Source organism: Silene latifolia, chromosome Y, assembly GCF_048544455.1.
Source record: "Silene latifolia isolate original U9 population chromosome Y, ASM4854445v1, whole genome shotgun sequence".
NCBI lineage: Eukaryota > Viridiplantae > Streptophyta > Magnoliopsida > Caryophyllales > Caryophyllaceae > Silene > Silene latifolia.
Window position 1 is genome coordinate 30,244,099 of NC_133538.1, and position 15,966 is coordinate 30,260,064.

Here is a 15,966-nt window from a genome sequence, read left to right on the forward strand (position 1 = left end):
CTAACCCGAGTTCTACAGTGGTCAGTAATTTCAGTATGATGCCATGTCCGTCTGATAAAGTCTTCTAGCCTGTCTCCTTGACTGGACTGTTACGTTGAGCTAGCCTGAACGGTACTACTGAGGCTGAGTTTTAGCCTGACGGTAGTGTAAAATATCAGGCTCAACACAAGGTGAAAGAGATGAGAAGCAATTCGTTATAAACATTAGCATAACTTATATTTTCAAGGATAAGAAAACATATTACAACTTCCAAAAATCATTTAATAAATAATAACATAATTACTTCTTGAGCACTTTTTTAATTTTTATAAAATATATGTATTAAAAATTCATGAGAGAAAGAATCAAGGCCAAAGCTCATAGGATCAATTTATAATGAATTTCACAAATTGTTTGGTCAAAACAGAAATTTAACAGCAACTTGTCAGAATCTTAGGTCAATTTGTAAAAATCAATATAAAATGTCAAAATATTATCTTGCAACGTGACTTATCAATTTAGAAACATATACAAATCTTTTAAACAGCGGAGTTGGAATCATACCTAAAAATAAGTACGTATTAAATGGCAATTTTTACAAAAATATGGAACGAAAACATTACTCTACATAAATACTCTGACAACTATCTACTAAAATATTTATTTATCCTAGTCGTATATTATTTAAGCATAAAACCAGGGGCATATGCAAGCTAACTCACAAGGCTATTACCTATAAAAATTTCGTGCACAGATATTAAACAAGCAATAAATGGAAGCCAAAGAAATAAAGGGTAAAATTCCGAGAAATCAACCAAATCACATCCTTCACAATTCCATGCATTTTCCGTAATACTTCATATGTTAATTATAACTACACCTCCCAAATACATGCCAACACACGTTTCTCATACCCACATGCTTATACCAATGCTTAAACTTATATAATATCACATTCCACTCTCCTTAAAAGCAAGGATACGTCCCCGTAACCGCAGTTATCAATGAAAACAATACTCATCCAAGGCAAACAAAAACTCCTAAGATAATAACAATATTCATTTTAAATTACCCCACACTTCAATATCTCTCAAGGTAACCGGTTCAAAAACTGAAAGGGGCAGGAGTTTGGTGTGAGGGGCCCTACTCATCCCAAGCCTAAGGGGCTCATAACAGTTTCTACCCGGGGTTCATTTTATTTGACACCTCCTAATTCATTATTAAGTTCATTAGTTAGGCCTGATGATCGTTTTGCTCTGATACCACTTTGTAACACCCCCATTTATTCGGGAGCCTTTGTCTAGACATCCCAAGTAAATTAGAGTGTTACCATCTCGGTTTCCCAAGCTAGTGAATAACAAAGTACAACAAACCAATTTACTTTAAATAAAACTTTAGCGATTACATGTTTATTACAAATTAACCAACTAAAACTTAATATAAAATTTAATACAACTCGCAGCAGAAATAAATAAAGTGATTAAATAATCTAAGTGGTCTAGACTTTTAGGTAGACTGGCCGAATCCTCACGCATCACATAAGCTCCCAAGTCATCTAATATTTAGTACGTGTCCAATTTTCTCCCCATTATGGTTCATCACAGGTGTTCATTAATACACAGTAAACCACGAGGTTGAGTAGGAGCAAACAATAAAACCAAGAACATACGATAGACAATCCAATTCTATTCACATTGCACCACTCCCTTAACAATGTGCTCCTTTTCATGCCTTACCACACCTCTCTTGACAATGTGCTCATATTACTTTGGTACCCCTCCCTTAACAACGTACCGCCATTATGTAATAGTACCCCTCCCTCACAACGTACATATTACCATTCACCCCTAATTACAAACTCCATCAACAACGTACATCTGACTGTAGCACATCTTATCACAATTTCAACATTCACAATCAGTGATAGCAATTATGAAAGATCATATATCTATATTAGACTCTCTAATATAGCACGAAATTATCTCATAATTTATCATTTTGATGATCTATGTAACATGCATGCAAATATAAAAGCATAAAAATGAAAGTTTAAGGAAAAACATTTTCCTTTCATTGATTTTATGGTAATTTGGGCACAATCAAGATATCCTACCTTGATTGTTCTTGAGCTTATAATAAAAGGATGATCCTCCTAACAAATCTTCAAAAAGAAGATCTCCTTCAAGATGCATCCAAGAACTTAACCCAAAACTAACAAGTATTTAACTAGAAACTTGTTAAAACTATACCCTTGATATTATTTGTAATTTTACTAACACTTATTAGTAATAAAATTTGATTACTAACTTCTTAGTAAAGATGTGTAATAATTTTAGAGAGATAGACTAAATATTTGTTCACATGCAAAAGTGAAGTGAGCTAGTGTAACAAAATGAACAATCTTAGTCTATATAGAGGGAAGGGGGGCCGGGTAGGTGAGAGGTAGAGTGTGGGAGTGATTTTTATTATTTTAGTCAATCTTACATCACATACAAAATTATTATAAGATAACTTATGGAAGTATACAAAATAAGGTGAAATGATTATGTTCCTAATCATCCACAACTCTATATTACATGGTCCACTTGCCCATTTACGGGTCCATGTTGGTTCTTATATTTGTCGCACAAATACGTGTAATTTTATTTTAAACATCGTTTCAAGTTTAAATACTTCCATAATTAATTCGTCCAAATCACTCCGTAAATATACGTGTACCACTACACATATTATTTACGTACTAATATTAATAACATTAATTAGTACAATTTTAGTGTATTAACAATTAATTAACTTAAACCCGTCTCCCAAAATTTATTATTCAATTATTACATAATTAAATAATAACTGCCGTGCCTCGAGTTCACAACTCGAAATCTCTCTAAAAATAATCGACTAACCTCTTAGTCTATAAAGAAAGGGACTAAATAAATTGTATCTCATACAATTAATTAGTTGTCAATTGGTGTTCGTTCCTTTAGGTGTGACCGAAAGGGGTCAGTTGATCACCGCTGTCTCACGACAATAACGTCAAACTCTAGTCAGCCAACTGTTATCCATTTACGTTAATCAACTGACGAGGATCAAATAATTAAATATCTGATGATATTCCATTAATGAGATTTAGTATGTAAACGCACTATTATGGAGGACACTAACTCCAACAATCTCCCACTTGTCCGACACAAGGTGTGCGCTACCAATTCTCTTGTCCGTTTTAATCTCCCACTCAATGCAAGGTGTCTTTCAAGTCGCACTTGCACATGAACATATCGCGAGTGGTTTTCTCGATCGGGAGTGTGACTACCTGCCCGGAAAAATCTATCACAGATTACTTCCGAGCGTGGCCACGCATTTGTAGTCTTTAACTCCTTGTGTGGCCTTGAGATATAGTTACCCAACGTGGGTGGACAATTCATGTATGCCCTATCTATCTTATTGCACAATACAGATAATCATGACCTAGTAAATGCCTTTTTAGCCTCCTTTCATGGCACGACCTAGGACAAAAACCAAAGTCACTCGAAAACTGCACTTGCTCGGATAATAGTCTCCAGTCAAAAGAATCGACTCATTATAACATCTTAGAGATCCCCGCCACGACCAGGCGTCTATAATAGAATTTAGGGACTCTTTAAATGGTCACTGTCCGACAAAGTGTCACACACTCTGCCTATTTAATTGACCAGTCATCACATATGACCTTATGGTGTTGAACAACCATCAATCGACTTACAATCTAGTCACTCTGAGACGTCACCTCATTAAGTGACTAGGGACAAAATACAATGTTCATCTTATTCACTTGAATATTGTTCAACATTGTCTCCACAACTTATTCAGATAAACAAGGTATTTAAAATTTAGTCACACTAAACAAAAGATTCATAAAATAATGAATCCGAAAACAATGAATGTGATTGACATATATATAATAAGAGATACACTATCCAATTGTTTTATATCCATAATCTAAAGAAAATCTGGTACTTGTCTCAATACCATAGCGACGACATGACCATCATGCTTAGCCTTTGATAAAGGCTTGGTTAAAGGATCAAGAATATTATCATCTGTCCCAACCTTACAAATGTCAATTTTCTTCCTTTCCACATAATCTCTAATTACATGGTATTTCCTTTCAATGTGTCTATATTTGTTACTAGACTTTGCCTTGAAAAATATCTCAACTGTTATCACAATATAGAGTGATAAGATCTTCGGCGGAATGGACTACTCCTAGTCCCTCCATGAATTGCCTAATCCAAACAGCTTCCTTCACAGCCTCAGACGCTGCAAGGTACTCAGCCTCTGTTATAGAATCCGCGGTAACACTTTGCTTGAAGCTCTTCCAGCAAACATCTCCTCCATTTAGCCTAAACACATAGCTGGATTGGGATTTCATGTCACCCCGATCAGTTTGGAAACTTGCGTCCGTGTAACCTCTTACACGCAACTCAGTTTCTCCTCCAAACACAAAGAACTAATCCTTAGTCCTTCTCAAGTACTTAGGGATGTTCTTTACAGCTATCCAGTGACTCTCACCAGGCTTGGCTTGATAACGACTTGTCATGCTCAAGGCATACGCAACGTCGGGACGAGTGTAAATCATAGCATACATGATAGACCCAACAGTGGAAGCATAAGGGACGGTCTTCATGTGTTCAATTTCCTTAGGGGTGGAGGGAGACTGTGACTTGCTAAAAGTAATCCCTTGGCCCATAGGTAGAAATCCTCTCTTGGAGTCTCTCATATTGAACCGGTCAAGAACTTTGTCAATATAAGCCTCTTGACTCAATGCTAGTATCCTCTTGGACCTATCCCTATAGATCCGGATACCCAAGATTCGTTGTGCCGCTCCTAAGTCCTTCATTTGGAAGTGTTTCCATAGCCACTCCTTAACGGAAGTGAGCGATGGAATATCATTCCCAATGAGCAATATGTCATTCACATATAGGACAAGGAATGCAACCTTACTCCTACTAAACTTCATGTATAAACAATGTTCTTTCACACTTCCAGTGAAACTGTATTGTTTAATAACATGATCAAAGCGATGATTCCAACTCCTAGATGCTTGCTTAAGACCATAAATGGACTTCTTGAGCTTACACACCTTGTTAGGGTTAGATGTATCCACAAAACCTTTAGGTTGTATCATGTACACCTATTCTTCTAGAATCCTATTCAAGAAGGCGGTTTTGACACCCATTTGCCAAATCTCATAATCATGAAATGCGGCAACCGCTAATATTATCCTAATGGACCTAAGCATAGTGACTGGAGCGAAGGCTTCGTCATAGTGTAAACCATGTACTTGGGTGAAACCTTTGCCACCAATCTAGCTTTGTAAACATCCACATGTTTATCCATGCCGAGCTTAATTTTATATATTCATTTACACTTAAGGGGTCGCACTCCCTCAGGTAAATCCACCAAGTCCCATACTTGGTTCTCGTACATGGAATCCATTTCGGACCGCATGGCTTCTAGCCAAAGTGAGGAGTCGGGACTAGACATGGCCGATTTGTAGGTAGTGGGTTCATCACTTTCCAAATGTAACACCATCCTCTTCGATGTTACCAAGGTAGCGATCAGGTGGATTAGAAATCCTATCTGACTTTCTAGGAATAATTACTGTTTCAAAGGAAGAGGGAATGCTATCCTCCACGTTCTCCTCTACCTCATTCTCGGTTTGTGGCTCTCGAACTTCTTCATGTTCAAATTTTCTCCCACTCTGTCTCCTAGAAATAAACTCCTTTTTTAGGAAGACAATATCACGAGCCACAAACACTTTGTTGTCGTGTTTATTGTAGAAGTAATAGCCACGTGTTTCCCTTGGATATCCTACAAAAAGACATTTGTCAGACCTGGGTGCAAGATTATTGTCAGACTTGAGCTTAACGTATGCTTCGCAACCCCAAATACGCATGAATGACAAATGTGGGACATTCCCTGTCCATATCTCATATGGAGTCTTATCGGCTGCTTTAGCCGGGCTTCGATTTAGTGAAAATACTGCAGACAAGAGGGCAAAACCCTAAAATGAAATAGGAAGCTCATGTACACTCATCATAGACCAAACCATATCTAGTAAAGTTCGGTTTCTCCTTTCGGCCACACCATTTACTTGCGGTGTGCTAGAAGGCGTCCATTGTGATAATATACCACAATCTTTTAGGTGTGCATCAAATTCATAATTTAGATATTTACCACCACGATCGGATCGTAGGGTCTTAATATTTTTATCCAATTGGCTCTCTACTTCATTTTGGAACTCTTTGAACTTGTCAAAAGCTTCACTCTTGTTCTTCATTAAGTAGACATACCCATATCTACTTAAATCATCAGTAAAAGTAATGAAGTAGTGAAAACCTCCTCTAGCGGTGATGGTTAATGGTCCACACACATCCGTATGCATGAGAGCCAAAACCTTACTAGCTCGTGTCCCTTTTCCCACAAAAGGTGCACGAGCCATCTTGCCTAGAAGGCAAGACTCGCATGTACCATAAGATTCAAAACCAAATGGTTTGAGCGCTTTTGATGAAGCAAGTCTCTTAATGCGTCTTTCGTTTATGTGGCCTAAACGACAATGCCAAAGGTAGGATTCGTTTGGATCACCCGTTTTGAGCTTTTTAGTTTCCACATGATAAACGTCATTAACAACATTTAAAACATAAATGCCTCCAATTGAAATGGCCTTGCCATAAACCACATCATTAAAAGAAAAAGTACAACACTTATCCTTAATCATAAAACAAAAGCCTTTGGTATCTAACACTGAAATGGAGATGATGTTCTTGGTTAAAGTTGGTACAAAATAACACTTATTTAAATACAACTCTAGACGACTAGCTAAAGTGAGCACATAGGTCCCCACGGAAACGGCGGCTACTCTAGCTCCATTGCCCATGCGGAGATCCACATCACCTTTTTCTAGTGCGTGCACGTCCCTTAAACCATGCAAATGATTACAAAGGTGAGAGCCACATCCGGTATTAAGTACCCAAGTGAAAGTACAAGCATAATTAACGTCTATCACATAGAGAGAGCAAATCATACCAATAGGCGTCACACGCCCTTCCTTGAGATCCTCCAAGTATTTGGGACAACTCCTCCTATAATGCCTCTTCCCATTACAATGGAAACATTCGGCCTCGGAGAGTTTGACACTTTTTGCCTTGGGATTGCCATTCTCAACGGCCTTCCCCTTTCTCTTGTCATGTTTCTTTGACGATTTCTTGAATTGGGACTTTTCCTTCCCTTTTTCTTTCTTAACTCCAAGGGACATGTTCCTTAACTTCATGGTTAAAACGTCTCCTTTTTCACTCCCACTAGCTTCCATATCCCTCTCCGCTTGGATGAGGAGTGCATAAATTTCATGATAACTCTTATCCATGTCATTCATGTTGTAGTTTACCCTAAAGTGGGCAAACTTGGTGGGAAGTGAGTGTAGGATACGATCCACCACAAGAGTCTTAGGAATCTTACACCCTAGGCGCTCTAGGATGTCAACATATTCGACCATTTTGAGTACATGGGGACCAACCTTTTGGCCCCTCTCAAGCTTAGCTTCAAAAAAGCGTGCCGCCGGATCGTATTGACGGACTTTAGGTGTTTGTGATAACATAGTGATCATACGAGTGAATATCTCGTACGCATTTAAAGAAATGCATGATAGCTTGAGCTTTGGGGACATCGACCATATCAAGACATTCTTGATATCATTCGACATCCTCACATGGTCATCATAGGCGGTCCGCACCGCCGATGAAGCCCTTGGACCGGGCTCGATTGAAGGAGCATCGGTCAAGTAAGTGAGCACATTGTCGGACAATGCGGCACTTTTGATGTTGGATTCCCATTTAAGAAAGTTACTACCGTCATCTTTAAGATACATTTATCCATTACGGACCTTAGCCATGAATCTTTGCCTAGTGAAGTAGTCGATGGAGTTGATGAAGTTGCCATTGCGAATTAAAATGCTACAACAAAAAGGAAAAATTAACATCCATTGTTTTAAAAATTTACTTGTGAAAACATGTTTAACAAGTTTTAGCATTTATATAATGATCTCCCACTAAATTATATAAATGATTTCAAGACCCAAATATTAAACAAAATGAGCATCGCTTGGGCGAAACATCCCATAATTGTGTAAATTCGGTAAGTCACGTTGACTAATTCTACCTCTAGAACTCTTGGTCGACGAATTTCCTTAAATCCATCTACTAGCCCCGGAACACAAGACCGTCTTATATCCCGTTGAGTCCAACCAATTTTAGTGATAACCGTTTACCACCCTACTTACCCAAGGTAAAAAGAGAACACCCCGCTTGGGCGAGCGTGGCTCTAATGAACAAGAGATTCATAGGTGTTACTAATTGGTAAGGCTAATCTCAATTTTAGTTATGTGAGAGATCTTGTCAATTTAGTCATAAATTCCCTGTAAGTGAACTAAGTCGGTGAATGTAAATGACGTGAATTGACAACCGCGAAAATAAAATGCATGTGAATGGCGATTTTGGCATGCGCGAAAATAAAACAAGCAAACAAGTAAGCATATGAATAAATCCTAGTATGGCCACCTAGTTAATAAAAACTAGTCTATTACATTTCGGAAACCAACTCCTTGGTCCCTTGCCTCTTCATTCCATAAGTGGCTCCTTCTTTTGAGATTTGGAACACCTTCCAGAAATAGACACTGTCTCGATGTAATCCGTCTTTTGAAAACGCCGGTAAGAATAACTATTACAATTTAAATTACATAGCTATTCCTATTATACATTAATTATTAAAATAAATAAAACTATTAATTAATTACAAGCCGACGATACGAGATCGTATTTAATTACAAATAAATTGATATTCCCATTCATTTCGGGTAATAACGATTAAAATTAAACTAGGCCATACTAGGTACAACAAGATAAATACTTTAAATAAATGACAATCATTCATTAAACTTAAATAAATATGCTTAAAATGCTGTAAAATCATGCCAAAATCGCCCTATCTATCAATCGTTGGTATCCATCTCGGTTTTTGTAGATTTAATCGATTTTTAACATGTAAAAATCAATAATCAACTCTTAAATCTCATTTAAGTCCAAACTAATTGTCCAAACTGTTTTAAACCTCAAAATTAGTCCTCACTAATTTTATGATAAATAATTAGTTTGATTTGGTGATATTTTGCTAATTTAATCGGTAAAATCTCAATATTTAAGTAAAAATCCAAAATAATTGTAAACTTACCCAAAAAATTGAAACAAAAATTTTGAGTATTTTGGAACACTCCCAAGAACACCAAAATGTCAGAAAAATTGCCCCTAAAATCCGGATATAATTTATGAAGGAAAAGATCGATATTTATCGGTTTTTAACCACTAAAACCAATAAATACCAAAACAAGGTGAAAACACATTTTAAAATTCATTTTTAATATTTAAATAATATTTTTAAATGAACATAAATTTATCAAGGGCAGAATGAAATGTTTTGAAATTATGATTAAATTATTTCACTTTTATCGACTTTTACCTTATAAAATCAATAAACATGCAAAACATTCGAACGAACCTTCAACCTTTTGCATACAATCAGTAGAAAACATGCATGAAATGTCATAAATAATCCATGGACCGAATCAACTTTAACTATTTTTAGTCAATTTTTAAATAAAATACGGCATTTTGACTCGGTTTTCTACCAAAAATCATTATAAATAGCAAAATAACTTCATAAATCACCAAACTTAACCACAAACCTTTTAAGATCATTAGGTATGCATGCTCCAAAAATTTCGTGCTAAAACCTCTTCTAACACAATTTTTGAGTTCTTATAAATTATCTCATAATTCATTAATATGCTTAAAACCAACATGCAAATTACTAGCCTAACCTCTGATACCACTTGAAAGATCATAGATCTATATTAGACTCTTTAATAAAAATTAAATTATCTCATAATTTATCATTTTGATGATCTATGTAAAATGCATGCAAATATAAAAGCATAAAAATGAAAGTTTAAGGAAAAACAATTTCCTTACATTGATTTTATGGTAATTTGGGCACAATCAAGATCTCCTATCTTGATTGTTCTTGAGCTTATAATAAAAGGATGATCCTCCTAACAAATCTTCAAAGAGAAGATCTCCTTCAAGATGCACCCAAGAACTTAACCCAAAACTAACAAGTATTTAACTAGAAACTTGTTAAAATTATACCCTTGATATTATTTGTAATATTACTAACACTTATTAGTAATAAAATTTGATTACTAACTTCTTAGTAAAGATGTGTAATAATTTTAGAGAGATAGACTAAATATTTGTTCACATGCAAAAGTTAAGTGAGCTAGTGTAACAAAATGAACAATCTTAGTCTATAAGGAGGGAAGGGGGGTCGGGTAGGTGAGAGGTAGAGTGTGGGAGTGATTTTTCTTATTTTAGTCACTTACATCACATGCAAAATTATTATAAGATAACTTATGGAAGTGTATAAAGTAAGGTGAAATGATTATGTTCCTAATCATCAACAACTCTATATTACACTGTCCACTTGCCCATTTACGGGTCCATGTTGGTTCTTATATTTGTCGCACAAATACGTGTAATTTTATTTTAAACATCGCTTCATGTTTAAATACTTCCATAATTAATTCGTCCAAATCACTGCGTAAATATACGTGTATCACTACACATATTATTTACGTACTAATTTTAATCACATTAATCAATTAGTACAATTTTAGTGAATTAACAATTAATTAACTAAAACCCGTCTCCCAAAATTTATTATTCAATTATCACATAATTAAATAATAACTGCCGTGCCTCGAGTTCGCAACTCGAAATCTCTCTAAAAATAATCGACTAACCTCTTAGTCTATAAATCAAGGGACTAAATAAATTGTATCTCGTACAATTAATTAGTTGTCAATTGGGGTTCGTTCCTTTAGGTGTGACCGAAAGGGGTCAGTTGATCACCGCCGTCTCACGACAATAATGTCAAACTCTAGTCAGCCAACCGTTATCGATTTACGTTAATCAACTGACGAGGATCAAATAATTAAATATCTGATGATATTCCTTTAATGAGATTTATTATGTAAACGCACTATTGTGGAGGACACTAACTCCAACAAAATAAACCCATCTCATCATAACTATTAATAACAACCAACACAATTTAATATAATTTCTCCCTTTCAACAAATACAACAATATCAACATTTGAACAATTCACTTATCAACATATGAACAATTTCACTTCAATATATATCATCCACCATACCGAACATTAACAAACAAAAGTTGAGTAGGATTTACCCCTACCTGGCAAGCAATTCGAATTAAGCAGCTCAAACCGATCCAAATAATAAAGCAGATGAACCCGATTATAAATTCTTCACAATCCGTTACCTATCATATTGATAATTCATTCAATTATTAATCATTAAATTCTAATTATTATTTATTATTCCAATTAATTAATTATTATTATTGTTAGAGGATTACGATATGAAAAATCCGATTATTACATAGCCGAATAACCCAAAGAAAAACCCATCCCAAACACCCCAAATCACCCCCCCCCCCCCCCATGTACACAGTTTAGAGACCGTGTCCATCACCTCCCACAAACCCGCCTACACCCGACACCACAGGCCACCTCCATTACCACCCAACCCATCTAACTCATGCCTACACTAAGACGTACCCAACCATCCCCCAAACACCAGCCTTACCGCCACTAGCAACTCATAAACACTAGGCCTATACAGCCCCCTCAAAACCCGACACAACCAATACAACACACACACTCACCTCCTTAAACCACCCCACGATCACCAGTGGCCACCACCGTGGTCTCCCTTGACCCACAGTGGTCCCAACACCTGCCACGACCTCCAACGACAAACCACAACCCAAACGCGACACCCACAACTCTCTTTATAGCGCAAACACCCAAACAACCACCACAACCCGAGATCCCCATACCAACCACCACCTGCAACCACCTTGACACCACCACTAGGACCGCTCATAGCCGACCTAACCAACTACCCAGGTCCCACATTCATACGACAACCACACAAGGCACTAATTTCGTCTTAAGGCTCACGAAACACCCTCCTTTAGACGTCAATTCCGCCACCCATGTTGGTCAACGACGGTCAACAAAGGTCCTACTGTAATCATGGTGGTCAAGGGTAACTACTAAGGTCAACGACACTGTTCATGGTGGTCTATACGGTGCATAAACGATAGATTCACTACTACAAAAAAAAATGCTTAGAGAACAGTTGAAATAAGCTTTAGAGAACGCCTTAGAGGCGTTCTCCAACTCAGCGTTCTCTAAAGCTTAGAGAACGGTTAGAAGAGGCATTTTAGATTCACAATCATAGAGAATAATTATGCTTACAACTATTCTCTATTCTTTCTTAGTTTTTAAAAAAAAAAAAATACTATTGACGTTATAATGAATAAAATTAATACACCGTATTTTTTTTGTAACCATTTATATATCATTATAACCAAATACCAATACCAACTAAATTGTTTCACAACCAGTTTATGTGTATAAAGTACATCAACAAAAATAGCCCTTTTACATAACTCCAACATACAGACAATTCATTTTTATTTTTTTACAATAGAACATACAGACATTTGATGCACTACAAAGTACAAACACACATAATAAATTTAAATCTTTCTTCGACTTCACCCCCCACAGCCTACGTTAACATCAGTTGATCAACTTGCAAGAAATGGGAAATAAAGGAAACTTATTTCCAGTTTTAACTTATCACTAGTCACGAAGAACAACCATACTTGGGATATGCGAATTAACATTGGTTTTTAATAAAATAACATAAGAAAAGCTATATGGATAGGACCAGTGAGTACGATTCACATGTACCTATTCATGGTTCTAAAAGTAATTGTCAAGTGTCAATGCAAGGTGATACGTGCATTTTGTATAGTCTTTTTAGCCTATTTCAGCACGTATTTTCATGTACTTTTGTACTGTTTATATTGCATTTTGCCCCGAATTGGCTACTTTGGTTCATTTTGTCCGTTTGGTAGGAATGAACGTGAAAGTAGTGGAATCGTACCATTTTTCTCCCTTTTTGCATGCATTTTGAGGAGATGGCATTGTTTAGAGTGAGATCTTGCATTGGGATGCGTGAAGGAACGGTCTACGGAGCAGTCGGTCACGAGTTTGAGTTGTTTTGGTGGAAGAACACTCGATCGAGCTTTTTTGTTACTCGATCCAATGGTTTCTATGGCTAAGGTTGGTCGATCGAGTAGTATTGTACTCGATCAAGAGGAGCTGGAATTAGGAGTTACTCGATCGAGTAACGATTTTGGTCGATCGAGTAGATATTTTGGAGAAGTACTCGATCGAGTTGTTTCAGACTACTTGATCGAGTGGTTTCGGCTTTCATGGGCTTTAATTAGTCCGTGAACGTGTTTTAGTTTATGGACTTAGTAATTTTTCTATATAAACGCATAATAACTAGGTCATTAGCATTCAGTTTTTATCTTATCATTTTCATCTTTCCCAGTAAAGACTGCGTTGCTTTCTCTCTTTCACTGTAACTTTGTTTTCGGGGTTATTTAGCTCGGATTTGTTTGTTCTTTACGCCGGATTCTTGAGATTGTAATCTCTTTCTCCCTTTTTAATATTAATCATTCATTTATTCATCTTAATTACTTGTTTTGCTCTTTCTTAATTTCTACCCTAATATTAGTTTATGCATTTTAATTATTATTTCATCATGCTTTATATTAGTTATTTCAATATTTTTATTATTGACAACATTAGCGATATGAGTAGCTAAATCATTGGGATCTACGGTAGAAATGTGACGACGTAGTAAATAGGTTAGATGAATTAATTGTGAGACTCTGTCCCCATAGCAATATAACTGTATTTACCGACTTAATTGAGTGCACGCTTCTGAGTCACCTTTTTAATCTTGTTAAATTTAATCCTGGATTGGAAGATTGGACTAAATAGACCTACTATGAACATTAGACTACCCTGTCGAGGACAGAAGTTAAGTTAGTGGGAATCTAGGGTAGAAAGTGGACCGGAAGGACCTTTCCATATCCGTCTCGCAGTAATTTGTCTAAGTTGTTTACAGCTGAGTCACTGGACTACCGTAGTGAACCGAAATCCTGACATATCCCCTCTATATTGATAGTTTAATCTCATTTTCAGCCTTTATTGCTCTTTCCTTGCTTCTCTTCCTTTTACACCTTTAGTTTAGAAAACCAATTACAAAAACCCCCCATTTGTGACCAAATAGACGGACCTTTACAGATATCTTGCCTCCCTGAGGATATCGACCTGACTTCCCTAGCTACGGAGTATATAGTTATTTTAGTTAGTTATTTTTGATAGGTATACGACAGCCCTGTCAAATTTTGGCGGCGTTGCCGGGGAGACAATTGCCCTATCTGTCTTTGTTTCGTTTATTTTATCCATCTCAGAGAATTTTTATTTCTTGAGGCAGTTCTTACTTATTTTCTTTCAGTGTTGTGTATGCCCAGGTCACATAGGTTGGAGTTAGTTTCAGCTGATTCTGAGCCAGAGAGACTGTTCAGGCATAGACTATGTCTGCAAAGAGAATCACGAAAGGAAGCCTTGAGTACTTTCGGACCAGAGCTTAAGCATTTCCTATTTACAGAAAATCCATCTTTTGAAGAAGACACTTTCAGTTGTGTAAACCAACCAGTAAAGATGCCGAATATTGCTAGTCATTCGGAGCCTAAAGCATCATCTATAACTAAAGGTTTCAACCTCCAGACTGAGGATGGGAATACATTTGACATCCGTCCGTCCTATATCAATCTGGTGGAGAGAAATCTCTTTAGAGGTGTGGCAGGTGAAGACCCGAGGAAGCATATGAAGGTCTTTACGGACTATTGTTCTACTATCCCCGCCACAAAGAGGGTAACTCAAGACAAGATTAAGGAGGTTTTGTTTCCTTTTTCTTTGACTGACTCAGCCAGGGAGTGGCTGACTGATTTGGACCGTATGGCCGCGGGGGGTCACAGACTGGGAGACCCTTGCTCTTGCTTTTTTTAAGAGATATTTCCCTCCGCAGCGCAATAATCAGCTGAGGGCCAAGATTACCAGTTTCAAACAGGCACCTGATGAAACTTTATATGAAGCTTGGCGTCGTTTCAAGAGGTTGGTGAGGTCTCTTCCTCACCATGGTTTTGATCAGTGGTTCTTGTCCAATCAGTTCTACAATGGGCTATACGATGATCACAGAGCCATACTTGATGCATGACATGCATCATCCAACGGAAGATTCCAAAAGAACACTGACGATGATAAGGGATAGGCTCTTATTGAAGAAATGGAGACCCACTGTGCTGAGTATGGAAACCCGAGGGATGGTATTAGAACAGTTCATGCAGTCGATAAGCAAGTTGTGGATCAGCTTGATCCATGAATGCTATATTTGATAAGTTGGAGGTGCATTCTGCTGGGGAGTCTCAGACGGTCCATTTGCTTACTAGAGGGGAGATTGTCACATGTGATAGGTGTGGGAGCAACGATGGTCACACTGCTGTTAGCTGTCTTACAGAGAAGGAACATGTCCTTACTTTTCAACAATATAGGCAAGGAATGGGTTCCTATTATAATAACCAAGGGGCAGCCCATCCCAATTTGACGTGGACAAGTCAAAATGTGCTCAATCCTACCCCTCCTCCTCCGCAGCAGTAGCCATATGTCCCTCATCATAAGGCCCAACAAGGTTTTCAGAAGCCTCCTTCCTTTCCTACACCTAATCAAGGTGCATCATCTTCTGGTGGGGTAAGTGAGATAGGTGAGTTGAAGACGATGTTGCAGTCTTTGACAAAGCAGTGGCAGCTAAGTGATCAACAAAAAGATGCATTTATCAAGGCACTTTAAACTCAAGTTGCCCAGTTAGCCGCGAACCAGTCCATAAGG

At 37.2% G+C, this 15,966-nt stretch overlaps 1 non-coding gene across 1 annotated transcript; it reads right to left on the minus strand.

Moving 5' to 3' along the window:
* Positions 1 to 15,119: 15,119 nt before the first annotated feature.
* On the minus strand, positions 15,120 to 15,225 carry LOC141636270 (small nucleolar RNA R71). The gene has a single exon (XR_012540892.1). It is a non-coding gene; the product is annotated as a small nucleolar RNA R71 (small nucleolar RNA).
* Positions 15,226 to 15,966: the final 741 nt, after the last annotated feature.